At 37.8% G+C, this 14,575-nt stretch overlaps 1 long non-coding RNA gene across 2 annotated transcripts in view; it reads left to right on the top strand.

Annotated features, from left to right (window-relative positions):
* Nucleotides 1-14,101, top strand: part of LOC148107488 (uncharacterized) — a 349,000-nt gene extending 334,899 nt beyond the window's left edge. For both annotated transcript variants that reach the window (XR_015722229.1, XR_015722230.1), the window contains one exon: nucleotides 13,967-14,101. This is a non-coding gene — a long non-coding RNA (uncharacterized LOC148107488). The remainder of the gene's footprint in view (nucleotides 1-13,966) is intronic.
* Nucleotides 14,102-14,575: the final 474 nt, after the last annotated feature.

Raw genomic sequence — 14,575 nt, forward strand, 5'->3', positions numbered from 1 at the left:
CCAGTGTCCAATTTTAACATCATTTTAAAAGCATTAAATTCTAACAATATTTTTGTATAGCTAAGCATTCCATGTTCTGATCAGCTGACCTGAAAGTGAACTTTTGAAACCCAACTCATTTGTTTGTACTTGCAAAATAGTTTCTATATGTGTGCATGCATATCCATTTATTATGCTAATAATACATGACCTTACTATTCCGCCAAAGAGATAAAAGGAGAAGGTTTACCAGAAAAAAAATCTGTTAGTCATCAACTGATATGACTTTGCATTACGCTAAAAAATACCAGAAGAGAGACAGATGGTTGATCTTCATTTAACACAAAAGCAAGAACTTTAAGGACTATCAGAGCCTTTGCTGAAATATCACATTGATTCAATAGCTAGAAACACAATTAGTAAAGAATGGGAAAATCATGGATGAAGACAATCATCCTTGTAATCAATCTTTTATAAACTCCCTGTGGGTAATTAATTTCATATAATACTATCCAGTGTTGTAATTTCCTCCCTGTTCTTTCCCTTCCCCCAAGCCCAGAAATATTTGAAATTCAGTACAAGAACTCTTGCCACAGAATTGTATTTCAAGATTTAATTAACAGGAAATTCTGCATAGTGTATCTATCAACTACAAAGGCATTATTCTCTATAGAGATCCCATGGATTCCAGAGCAACCTCTGCTTATAGAGCCCATTTGCCTCAATGACAATTGCTGACACCTTTTTTGTTATCCAGAGAAGCTGTGGTAAGACGTTGGTTTGCAATTACTTTTATGTTCAACTTCCCAGGGCTTTTTGGAACTCTTCATGCAATGAATCTTGAAAGCAGCCTAGAATTTCCTCTTGGCTCTTGGCCTGTGGAGTCATCATCTCTCCTCTTTAGAAGCCCTCACTCCATTTTTCTGGCTGTTATCTATTCACTCAACACCTTCTGGGAAGCCATTGAACAGGAGAAACAGTTGCCTGCAGAACCTGGAGAGATATGAAAACTCTCTTTGCTGTTGCTAAAAGGAAGGGAACTTGGACGCTTTGCTAATGATCACCATCTTGTTTCTCTCTATACTAACTTTCTTATCTTGGGCAGAGTAATGTCCTCTTCCCACTGGGTCTTCCAGTGGCTTACTGCCTTTCTCATTCTTCCAATGCTGCTTTACAAAACATTCCTTCAAAATAGTCTCATTTTGGGAGATATACTGGGGCATGCACAAATGGGAGACGAAAAACCAGCTCCAATAATTATGACTTGACATCAGTAAAGAAAGGAAGTAATACAATCAGCCAGTGTTGAATATTAATGAGCCATAAATTAATTGACCAACAACCAAACTCTCTTCTCAGTTCTCCTGAAAAGATTCCTGTCTTTGTTTGCTGTCTTCCTTAAATCCTCAAGTATTGTTTTTTTCTTTTTCTTTTTAATGCTGCTTCGCTTTACTGACCTAATATTCCCTTTGTTGACTGAGAAGGCACTCAATGATTTGGTGGACAAACACTCTTTCTTTCTGTTTCCCTTCCTATATATACAAAACATTTCCTTCAATAGGACTTTTCCTTCATCAGACTTAATTTTCTTGCTTGACAATATCCTTACAGATATGCGTGTGTGTGTGTGTGTGTGTGTGTGTGTCCTCATAATATATGATTTAAAGAATCAGATGTTATTTCAGTGAGATGGTATGTAAATAGAATTGGTTTATTTAATAAATCCAAAACTACTTATTATTTGGAAAGTTGTTAGATGATGGGCTCAGAAGATTTGAGACACCAAATATGACAACACATAGGTAGATCTTAAAATGCTCTGGAGATCATGGATACTGGTGACTTTACAGAAAGGTTCTCTAAAGAGATAGGAACTGTTGAACCCAATGTGGAATATTGCAAAACGAAAGCTGAGCAGAAATAGACCTTAGAAATCATAAAAGGAAAATGTTCATATTGCATCTTTTGGCTAGCTGGTGTCTCCAGTTTATTTGCTTATTTTTCATTTTTAATTGTGGTAAAAACATGTGAGATAAAATTTACCATCATAACCATTTCTAACTGTACAGTTCAGTAGTGTTAACTATAGTCACATTGTTCTGCAACAGATTTCCAGAACTCTTTCATCTTGCAGAACTGAAACTGTCTACCCATTAAACAACACTCCTTATTTCCCCTTTTTCCAAGTCCCTGGTAACCACCATTCTACTTCCTGTTTCTATGAATTTGACTACTCTAGATACTTCATATAAGTGGAATCATACAGTATTTGTCATTTTGTGACTAGCTTATTTCACTTACCACAATGTCCAAGATTCATCCATTCTATAGCGTGTGACAAGTTCCTTATCTTCCACCTATTTTGAATTTATTTTTGTGTATGGAATAAGAACATGGTTCAGTTTCATTCTTTTGCATGTCGCTGTCCGGTTATCCCAATACCATTCGTTGAAGACACTGTCTTTTACCATTAGATATTCTTTCCTGCTTTGTCGAAGATTAGTTGGCCATACAGTTGTGGGTCCATTTCTGGGTCCTCTATTCTGTTCCATTGATCTATGTGTCTGTTTTTGTGTCAGTACTATACTGTCTTGATGATTACAGCTTTGCATTATAGCTCGAAGTCTGGAATTGTGATGCCTCCAGCTTTGGTTTTCTTTTTCAACATTACTTTAGCTATTTGGGGTCTTTTCTGGTTCCATACAAGTTTTAGAATTATTTTTTCTAGCTCTGTGAAAACTACTGGTGGTTTTTGATAGGTATTGCATTGAATGTGTAGATTGCTTTGGGTAGTATAGACATTTTAATAATATTTGTTCTTCCAATCCATAAGCATGGAATATTTTTCCAATCCGTTGTGTCTTCTTCAATTGCCTTCATAAGTATTCTATAGTTTTCAGAGTACAAATCTTTTACCTCTTTGGTTAGGTTTATTGCTAGGTATCTTACTGGTTTTGGTGCAGTTGCAAATGGGATTGATTCCTTGATTTCTCTTTCTGCTGTTTCATTATTGGTGTATAGAAATGCAACAGACTTCTATATGTTGATTTTATATCCTGTGACTTTGCTGAACTCATGTATCAGTTCTAACAGTTTTTTGGTGGAGTCTTTGGGTTTTCTACATAGAATATCATATCATCTGTGAAGAGTGCAAGTTTCACTTCTTTGTCAGTTTGGATGCCTTTTGTTGTCTGATTGCTGAGGCTAGAACTTCCAGTGCTATGTTGAACAATAATAGTAAGAGTGGACATCCCTGTCGTGTTCCTGACCTTAGGGGAAAAGCTCTCAGTTTTTCCCCATTAAGGATGATATTAGCTGTGGGTCTTTTGTATATGACCTTTATGATGTTGAGATATGTTCCTTCTATCCCTACTTTCTTAAGGGTTTTTATCAAGAAAGGATTCTTTATTTTGTCAAATGCTTGGTTCTTATCCTTTCTTTTATTAATGTGGTATATGACGTTGATTGATTTGGAGATAGTGAACCACTCCTGCAGCCCAGAAATAAATCCCACTTGATCATGGTGAATAATCCTTTTAATGTACTGGTGGATTTGATTAGCTAGCATCTTTTTGAGAACTTTTGCATCTATATTCATCAGGGATATTGGTTTGTAAGTTTCCTTTTTAGTGGGGTCTTTATTTGGTTTTGGAATCAAGGTAATGCTAGCCCCACAGAATGAGTTTAAAAGTTTTCCTTCCATTTCTTTTTTGTGGAACAGCTTCAGAAGACTAGGTATTAAGTCTTCTTTAAAAGTCTGGTAGAATTCTCCTGGAAAGCCATCTGTCCCTGGATTCTTGTTTGTTGGGAGATTTTTGAGTACTGATTCAATTCCTTTGCTGGTTATGGGTCTGTTCAAATTTTCTATTTCTTCCTGTTTCAGTTTTGGTAGTTTATATATTTCTAGGAATTTATCTATTTCTTCCAGATTGCCCAATTTGTTGGCATATAATTGCTCATAATATTCTCTTATAATTGTTTGTATTCCCTTAGTGTTGGTTGTGATCTCTCCTCTTTCATTCATGATTTCATTTATTTGGGTCCTCTCTCTTTTCTTCTTATAAGTCTGGCTAGGGGTTTATCAGTTTTGTTAATTCTTTCAAAGAACAAGCTCCTAGTTTCATTGATCCATTCTGTCTTTTTTTTATTTCTATATCATTTATGTCTGCTCTAATCCTATTTCCCTTCTTCTGCTGGCTTTAGGCTTTATTTGCTGTTCCTTTTCCAACTCCGTTAGGTGTAAGGTTAGGTTGTATATTTGAGACTTTTCTTGCTTCTTGAGGAAGGCCTGTATTGCTATATCTACCCTCTTATGTCCACCTTTGCTGTGTCCCAAGGGATTTGGACTGTCATGTTTTCATTTTCATTTGCCTCCATGTATTTTTTTAATTTCTTCCTTAATTTCCTGATTAACCCATTCATTTTTTTGTCAGATGTTCTTTAACCTCCATGTATTTGTGGACTTTCCAATTGTTTTCTTGTGGTTCATTTCAAGTTTCATAACATTGTGGTCTGAAAATATTCATGGTATGATATCAATTTTTTATACTGGTTGAGACCTGATTTGTGACCCAGTGTGATATATTTGGGAGAATGTTCCATGTGCACTCAAAAAGAATGTGTATTTTGCTGCTTTAGGATAAAATGCTCTGAATGTATCTGTTAAGTCCATCTGGTCCAGTGTGTCATTTGAAGCCATTGTTTCCTTGTTGATCTTCTACTTAGATGATCTGTCCAGTGCTGCTAATGAGCGGGTTGTTAAAGTCCCCTACTATTATTGTATTATTATCAATGAGTTTCTTTATGTTTGTTATTAATTGATTTATATATTTGTCTACTCCCAAGTTGAGGGCATAAATATTTACAATTGTTAGATCAACTTGTCAGATAGGCCCCTCTATTATGACATAGTGCCCTTCTTCATCTCTTATTACAGTCTTTGGTTTAAAATTTAGTTTGTCTGGGGCTCCTGGTTGGCTCAGTCAGTTAAGCATCTGCCTTCGGCTCAGGTCATGATCCCAGGGTCCTGGGATCGAGCCCCACATCAAGCTCCCTACTCAGCGGGTGGTCTGCTTCTCCCTCTTCCTCTGCCTGCTGCTCCTCCTGCTTGTGCTCTCTCTCTCACTGACTCAAATAAATAAGTAAAATACTTTAAAGATAAATAAAATTTAGTTTGTCTGATATGAGTATGTCTACTCCAGCTTTCTTTTGATGTCCATTAGCATGATAGATGGTTCTTCACCCCCTCACTTTCAAACTGGAGGTGTTTTGGGGTCTAAAATGAGTCTTTTGTAAGCAACATATCGATGGGTCTTATTTTTTTTTATCCATTCTGATACCTTCTGTCTTTTGATTGGAGCATTGAGTCCATTTACATTCAGAGTAATTATTGAAAGATATGAATTTAGGGACACATGGGTGTCTCAGTCGGTTAAGTGTCTGACTTCGGCTCAGGTCATGATCCCAGGGTCCTGGGATCGAGCCCTGCATCAGGCTCCCTGCTCAGTGGGGAGCCTGCTTCTCCCTCTCCCCACCCCCTGCTTGTTCTCTGTCTCACTTTCTCTCTCTCTGTCTCTCAAATAAATAAATAAAATCTTTAAAAAAAAAAAGGAAGATATGAATTTATTGCCATTGTATTACCTGTAAAGTCATTATTCCTGTAGATTGTGTTCCTTTCTAGTCTTTGTTGCTTTTCGTCTCTCTTTCCCACTCAAAGGGTCCCCTTTAATATTTCTTGCAGAGCTGATTTAATGTTCATGAGCTCCTTTAATTTTTGCTTGTCTTGGAAACTCTTTATCTCTCCTTCTATTCTGAATGACTGCCTTGCTGGATTTAGTATTCTTGGCTGCATATTTTTCCCATTTGGCACATTGAATATATCATGCCACTCTTTCTGGCTTGTCAAGTTTTGGACAGGTCTGCTGCTAACCTTATGTGTCTACCCTTGTAGGTTAAGGACCTTTTGTCCCCAGCTGCTCTCAGATTTCTCTCTTTGTATTTTGCATGTTTCACTCTGCTATGTCTTGGTGTCAACCTGCTTTTGTTGATTTTGAGGGGAGTTCTCCATGCCTCTTAGATTTGAATGCCTGTTTCCTTCCCCAAATTAGGGAAATTCTCAGCTATAATTTGTTCAAATAAACCTTCTACCCCCTTTTCCCACTCTTCTTCTGGGACTCCTATGATACAGATATTATTGTACTTTGTGGAATCATTGGGTTCTGTAAGTCTATACTTGTGGTCTAGTAGTTTTCTTCCCATCTTCTTTCCAGCTTCATTATTTTCCATAATTTTATCTTCTTTATCATCTATTTGTTCCTGTGTTTCTTCCATCCTCATTGTGATTACATCCTGTCAGTTTTGCATCTGTTATAGCATTTTTTATTTCATCTGACTGGTTTTTAGGTCTTTTATCTGTGCAGCAAGGGTTTCTCTGATGTCTTCTATGTTTCATTCAAGCCCAGTTAGTGTTCTCATGACTATTGCTGTAAATTCTGGTTCAGCTACATTGCTTATATCTCTTTTGAACAAATCCCTGGCTGTGATTTCTTTTTGATCTTTCTTTTGGAAAGAATTCCTGTCTTATCATTATATCTAGGTTTCTGTCTTTTGTGTGTTATGAAAGCTTGTTATATTTCCTCCTCCTGAGAGTAATACTGTAGTAAGAAGGGGTCATACACTGTCCAGGGCCTGGCACTTCAGGAAGTGTTTCTGTTGTATTCTCGCAGCTAAACCATTTTAAAATATCACCAACAGTGCACAATGTTCCAATCTCTCCTTATCCTCACCATCACTGATTATTTTCTGTTTTTTCAATAGTTGGCATCTGAATAGGTCTGAGGTGACACCTCATTGTAGTTTTGATTTGCATTTCTCTAATGATTAGTGATGTTGAACATCTTTTCATATGCTTGTTCACCATTTTTATCTTATCTTTGTAGAAAGGCCCATTCAACTCTTCTGCCTGTTTTTAAATTGAGGTTATTTGTTGTTTGTTATTGTTGTTCTTTATAGCTGCAGGAGTTCTCTATTCTACATATTAATCTCTTATCAGATATCTGATTTGCAAAGATTTTCTCCCATTCTGTAGCTTGCCTTTTCACTCTGCTGTTTGTGCCCTTTAATGCACAGATTTAAAGTCCCATTTGCCTGTTTTTGCTTTTGCTGCCTGTGCTTTTGGTATATCCAAGAAATTATTGCCAAATTCATTGTCATGAAGCTTTTCTTTTATATTTTCTTCTAAGAGGTTTATGGTCTTAGGTCTTACATCTAGATCTTTAATCCATTTTGAGTGATTTTTATATATGGTATAAGATATAGGTCCAGTTTCATCCTTCTCTTTTTTTTTTAAGATTTTACTTATTTATTTATTTATTTGACACACAGAGAGAGAGACAGCCAGCGAGAGAGGGAACACAGGCAGGGGAAGTGGGAGAGGAAGAAGTACGCTCCCAGCAGAGGCAGATGCTTAACAACTGAGCCACCCAGGCGGCCCCGGTTTCATTCTTTTTCATATGGATATCCAGTTTTCTCATCGCCATTTGTTGAAGAGACTGTTTCTCATTAAGTGTCCTTGATATCTTTGTCAAAGATCATTTGACCATATATCTGAGAGTTTATTTCTGTACTCCAGTTTATTTCTGAATGAACTCAAATCTACCACAACTAGTCAAGTCTTTGTATATGGATGAAATGCACACCTTCTTGTATCAGTCTGCATGAGCGTAAGTACTCCAGCATTTATTAACTGTGTAATGTTAGATAATTTACCTTTCTGTGCCTTGCTTTCTTTATTTGTAAAACAGGAATAATGATAATACCTCCTGCAGAATGGGATTGTGAAGATTAAATAAATAAAACTTGTTAGAAAAGGCCTGATACATAGAAAGTACTAAAAAAATCTTAGCTGTTATTATTGCCTAATTTGCCTTTCTTGTAATTTTACTAGAGCACATCTAATACAATTATAGCTTCCTAAAGATCTTCAGGTCATAGCAATTCCCTCAATTCCAGATATCAACTCTATTCATGCCTACTGTGCACTCTCTACTGGTGTTCCAATACCAGGGCTTTATTTTTTTATTTTATCTTAACCTCATAAAACCACTTTGCTTGTGCCCTTCTATGCATCCCACACTTTCCCTGAATATAGGAAATAAAGAAAGATCAATATTGGGGAAATATAAAAGAAAGTAAAGGTCTCTGTAGTTTCTCAGAGTTGGTATTCAGTATATATTGATCCATGAACCTGAAATAGGTTTGAGAAAGATCAGAGAGTTCCCCCCCTTTTTTGTAGTCTATTGTGAAGTGAGTAAGGTCAGATGGAGAATGTGAGGGGGTAGAGAAAAACTAAAGTTTTGTAGACAGCTTCATTTGAAATTCACAGGCAGCTACCATAAAAATGTTCCTAGTTTTTAGAAAGCTGCCCTGCCTAATTCCTTGCCCGACTGATACTACTGCTTGAATAAGGATAGAAGGAGCTTACATTAAATTAAAAGGAGTATATTCAACAACTATGTTGTATACCTAAAACTAATGTAACATCGTGTGTCAACTATACTAAAAAACACCCAAAATATGACTGTATGAGTTATACTAGCAGCAGAACAAGTCAGAACAAGTAAAAACATAGTAAATTTAAGGAAAATTGTATAAATCTAAGCAAAAGTAAGTGTTAACATTTTTACCATGCAATGTGGGTTGGTGCAGCTGGGGTTAGCCATATCTCTATACTTACAGTCCTTTTCAGATGAATTCTTTCTGTTAGAACTTATGTTCTTTTCATTACCTTTTGATCTCTTTCCCTTTCCATAATAAAAGACCTCTGGAAAAATCAGAAGTATAAATGTTGTTTATAAAGATTTTTCTTGTTCCAATATTAATGCAAATTAACTAACTATGCCTGAGATATCAATGTCCAACTGATCTCAATATAAAAAAAAATTCAACCATATTGCAGTTTTAATTAAATTGATAGCTATCTTTAGTTCACATTATTTTATCCCAGAAAAGACAAAAATGTTTAAAGTGGATATTAAATATTAAGAAAGCTTTTATTCCTAATATACTTAATACAGTATTTATCAGCATGTAATTATCAAACATGGAAGGTTAATAATTTTTTAAAACCTTGGAACATAATGATTTCATTGTCAGGGGAAACTTTCATGGAAATTTTTAAAAGCAAAGACTCTAAATATAATTGAGTACTGTTTTTGAAATGAGAAAAACTTCCAAAATTATTCAAGAGACCAGCAAGATATTTCCTTCTTCTTTCAAAAGTTTCTCTTAGAGAAATAAAGAGCATGTATTCTATGGTTTTACTCGAAACCTGTAGACTCATTTATAGGCTTCTATTATTTCTCTAACTAAAATAAGCTCAAAAGTAGGAGAATCACATGTTTTTTCAAATCAAATCCTGTGTGTATGTGTGCCTGCGTGCATGCATGTGTGGAATCATAACTCACTTTTGGCGCCCCCCCCCCCCCCGGCTTCTAAATCTAATCCTTGTTTATATAGCCAGCCAGATGCATGGCAAGCACATCTAAGGGACACATTAAATATTTAAATAAGTGAATTGTTTTCTTTCCATTTGTTTTCTGAAAGAAAAAAAATGGTTTTCTACTGTTTTTTACTGTTTGAATTTTGATGGGATCGAGAAAAGATGTCATACAATCATTGATCCAAGGTTGTCAATTTTGAAGTTTTATTTATATATGTAAAAAGAATAATATTGTGGTGCTCTTTGGTCATCAGTAATTCCTGTTTCCAAGTTCTGACAAGGCTCCCACATTAAGAGCTGTATGTGCTCAAATCAAGTGTTTCTTTCAAGGGGCGGAGAGGACAATTCACCTACAATTCAGGCTGTGCCACTGGGTTCCGTGCTGTGGGGTATGATGTAGAGGTCTCTTCCAGGGAGGAAACAGAAGGAAAAAGTCCCTCCCTTTCCAGAGGAAGACAGTTAGAGGTTGCATGTTCAGCTCCTGGCGTGGAACTTTGAGGAAAGATGCGGTGGAACTGGCTAGAGTGGCACGAGGGGCACAGTTACACTTCACTACATGCGAGTCGGACACCACTTCAGACTAGCCACCAGGGCAAAGGCCAAGAGAAAGGCCCTTTCTCCTAGGGACCTTATCTTGAGTTTTTCTACTCAAGGAACATCCCTTGTAAGGAGCTGATCTTTGATTCAACAAAATATTTACCCGAACACAACTGTTTCATCTGGAAGATCTTTTAACTGGCAAGTTAAAGTGCCTCTTGTTCTGTCACTACACACTTAAAAATGGTTACGTGTGTTTTACCACAATTTTTAAAAATTAAAAGTTAAATTTTTTAAAAGCGTATTGTTCTTTCACCTAACTTCCCACCGCAGTCATAGGAAGTAAAGGAGTTATCCTTCTTCACGTAGCTAATAAAACAACTATAATTTAACCTTGAACACACCCCCCCACACACACAAAGAGATATACACACAAACTTTCTATTAAAATTTATAAGGCTTTCCATCCTAGGACCCATTTCAAACTATCCTTTCTTTTAAGAGGTTTTATAAGTGAAATTGCTCCAGGGTTTGAGGTCACAACTGAAATGTGATCTGGCCCTGGGTTTGTTTCTTCTGAGTCCCTCACAGTCACATAATTGTATTCATTCACATCTCTCTAATAAATATAAAAACAGAATTGGGCCCAGGCCTGTGCCCTTGTTCTCCCTACAAATCCCCAAATCTAGAGTCTCTGAGGAAGTGAGATCTTTGAGGAAGTCGTGTGTACATATCCCGTTCCAAAGGGAACTTTGCTGGTGGTTGGTTCCACAAACTTTTGATGATAATATAAAATGTTCTCAGTATTTCTCCATCCCTAATATATACTGGTAGCCAGCTCCCCAAACTCCTGCTTTTTTTTACACATGGAACTATCACTGTCTGTGTCAAAAACCTCTGTCCCTTGGGGCACCTGAATGGCTCAGTGGGTTAAGCATCTACCTTCTGCTCAGGTCCTGATCTCAGGGTCCTGGAATGGAGCCCCAAATCTGCTTTTCCCTCTGCCCTCCCCCAGCTCATGCTCTCTCTCTGTCATATAAATAGATAAAATCTTAAAAAAAAAAAGTCTATCCTTAGATAAAAGCAAATAAAATGAACTGAATGGGAAGCCAGGTTGAACTGTACCATTCACGAACTGTGTGACTAGGCAATTATCTCTTTGACTTTTAATTTTCTCCTTCATAAAATGGGGATAATTCAAACTTCTTGAGGTTTGTTTCAAGGATGAAATAAAATAATGAATACAGAGTGCTGAGTGCTTAGTCAGTCTGTGTTTCTATTATGAGTATCTCCTTAGCCCCTCTCATTTCTATTTCTGAATTATAAAACACTTGTAAATAAATTCCCCCATACTTTCAACATTTTTTATAATGATTTTTTATTATATTATGTTAGTCACCATACAGTACATCCCCGTCAACATTTTTTTAAAGTCCTTTTCAGAGCACCTACTAATGTCCTTAAAGTAGCAGAGAAGACAGATGCTGCAGAAGCCCAGAATGGGGAGCGGTCGAGTCTGCCCAGAGTGGAAGGAGGGTGAATGAAGACGTTTTAAGAGAAAACACTTGAGTTGCACAAATGGGGAGAGTGCAGGCAGCTCATGGTGTGCTCCTCAGGCCTCTTCCTTATGAAGAGGGTGCCCAAGGTATCCATGAACCTCTGGGCTGGAGGTGAAACCCTGCTTTCTTCGGATGGACGGAAACCCCTCTGTGATAGGACTAAAGCACAGAAAGGATGTTTCTCCTCCTTGTGGGGAAATAAAGTTGTTGTAGTTCCCTCATTCATGCATGTTTCTCCACGCTTTTCTTTACTCAGCAGACATTTATAGAGCATCAGTTAAGTACCAGACGCTGTGATAGATGCTAGGGACAGAAAGAGACAAGAAACTCAGTCTAGGAAAAGAGACAAACAAGACAATCAAAGATTATAGTACATTGATGAGACCTCTAAGAGAAAGACACTCAGGGGTACTGGGGGAGCAGTGTTAGGGTGATCAACTATTCCAGTTCACCTTCTGTCCCCATTTTAGCAATGAAAGGGAAACCCCTCAGTCCTGTACAAACTGGGATAGTTGGTCTGCCTAGTTCCAGGCCAGCGTGGGCTCCCCTCATGCAGCCTGGGGTAGGACATGGGAGTATAGTCATACTAGAATTGACGTCCAGCATACATTGAATAAAATACCAGATGGATGAGGACTTTGAAACCGCTTGTTAAGTGAATTAATTTAGCACATGGGAACTACATGACATTAAATGCTTAGGAAAATCCTGGTGCCCACAGTTCCTAGAGCTGTATGAAGATTAGGTGATTTAAATACTTTTGAGCACCTGTTATCTGAAAAGACAATTCTGACAAAGTCATTGCCTACAAGAAGCTTACAGTTCAATAAAGGATAAAGCTGTGTATAAAAATCATGATAGCGTAAGGTAGAGAACAACCTGAAATCATATCTAGATTTCCAATAAGGAGTACCTCTGGAGGGCTCAGGGATGACTGCCTGGGATGAGTGTGGGAGAACAAAGGAAAATAGCAGAGAGGACGGGAAAGAAGGCTCTCAGGCCAAGAAGCAAGAGCTCCTCCACAGAAGCAAAGCAAAAAACTCACCTGACACCTTGGGCCCCAGCAGAACCACTGAAGTGTGGGGCAGAGAAACTCTGTCTACACTCTCCTACAAGCTTAACTTTGTCTCCCTCAAAATCTCTCACTCCTGCAAAAGATTTCCCAGAAACTCTGAAAATATGCTCTTTTGGAGTTAGTTGGACTGTGGTTATACTTTTTTGGTAAGTAGAGTCAATTTACTAGGGAGTTTGTTACCTGAGAGCTTTCTCTACAGTGCTAACGGGGGTTTAGTTGAACAGGCTATGGACGCTGTAATAATTATCCCCAATGTGTCTATTAACCAGTTTATTTTTCAAGCTGATTCTGAATGATAATTGGTAGCAAAATCCAAGTTTCCCGATTTCTTTTTCCCAGTTGCTAGTGCTCTGAACTCCCATAAATTCAACCACCCCATTCACGGTTGCTTCTCTCTTGGTTCCCCTCCTCCAACTCTTGCTACCACAAAACATAGTTAGTGTTCATGTCTCATTTCTCAGCAAAATTATGAGATGTGTAGAGTGCATTCACATTAATATTTTAGCTAACAACACTTTGAAGAGTCTACAGACCATTTACCAAGGAAACTAAATTATTTCAAATACTTGTGTCAAAGTAAATGAACCAAGGCTTTCCTGATGTAATAGCCCAACATTTTATTATGGGTATAACCACAACTCCCTGATCTCCAAAATTCAGCAATCCTTATTGGGTTCTTTCTTCATTAGTGACAGTAAAAAATGTCCCCCTATAGATTTTTCCGTAACTGTTAGTACTGGAATAGGGCATTTTTTCCCCTAAAGTAATTCAAACTAATGTGAAATCCTTTCCTAATAATACAAAATTGTCTTTAGAACACCTTAGAATTATTGTAAACAATAAGTAGAATTTATTAAGGTTATGAATCAAAGAGAAATGTTGTGTGCTCTTGTTGTCATTAAAAAAAAATTTAGAGGTTAATCTTTTCCCCATTTTTGGGCTTAGCCATGACTCTGGCTTTTTTTTTTTTTTTCCTCTCCTAATAAGTTCTCTTTGGTTCCAAGGTATTCCCAGCTGCTGAGAGTCGCACATTCTGTCTGAATAGGAGGGTGACCTTTTCAGACAGGAGCCAATGTTTGTAAGCTAAAATACGAAGGAAGGGAAAAAGAGTTTACTGACTGTGTGCTGGAGGAAGACCGCTCATTCCAAGCAGCACCCCCTCCAGCCCTATTCCTACCGGCGTCCAAGTGTCCCAACTCCATCTCTCCATTCCTCCCTGACCTCACTGGCCTAGTAGAACGCCAGCTGCAGACACGTCGTCTGCTCAGGCTCTTTGATGTCTAAAATTCTGCCTCAGTGTCTGCTTGTCTCTTGCAGGGAGGAAGCAGCATCTGGCACCTCAGCTCTGTGAAACATCGCTGACTGCTCCTGGGAAGGGGAGGCAAGAAGCAGCCGACCTGCCTTAGGAAGGCAAGTGACCTGGGTTACTCCTACCTCCTGCCAGTCACACAGATTACATTTTTCTGGATATGACCAGATGTCCTCAGTTCCCTAGGCCCAAATGCACTTAACCTTCCTTCTCCAAGCTGCTTTATATTCCTTACCCACCCCTTCTCTCCTCCATTCTTAGCTCTTAAAGAAAATATCACAGACACTGCAGGTGTCACACGTCTTCTGACTTCTCATCACAGCTTTGCATACCCGTTTCACATAGTCTCTTTCTTTCTCTCCCTCTCTCTTTTTTTTTAACCTCACAATTTTGCTTTCTGGCAACCAACCAAAGATTTCTCTGTGCGACTTAAAAGAAATATTACAAGCAAAACCCTCTCCTGGTACAAGAGCTATAAAATTATTTGCATATGTAATCTCGCCCTGTGCCTCCTGCTAGCCTGGGACTCTTCACCTCCAATCCTCGTGGTGTACCAAAAGAATAAATTATGGTACTACTGATAGAACATTAAACTGACAATCTTCTGAAGCACCGGC

Source organism: Ursus americanus, chromosome 29 (assembly GCF_024610735.1).
Source record: "Ursus americanus isolate L20-20 chromosome 29, mUrsAme1.1.p, whole genome shotgun sequence".
Classification (NCBI taxonomy): Eukaryota; Metazoa; Chordata; class Mammalia; order Carnivora; family Ursidae; genus Ursus; species Ursus americanus.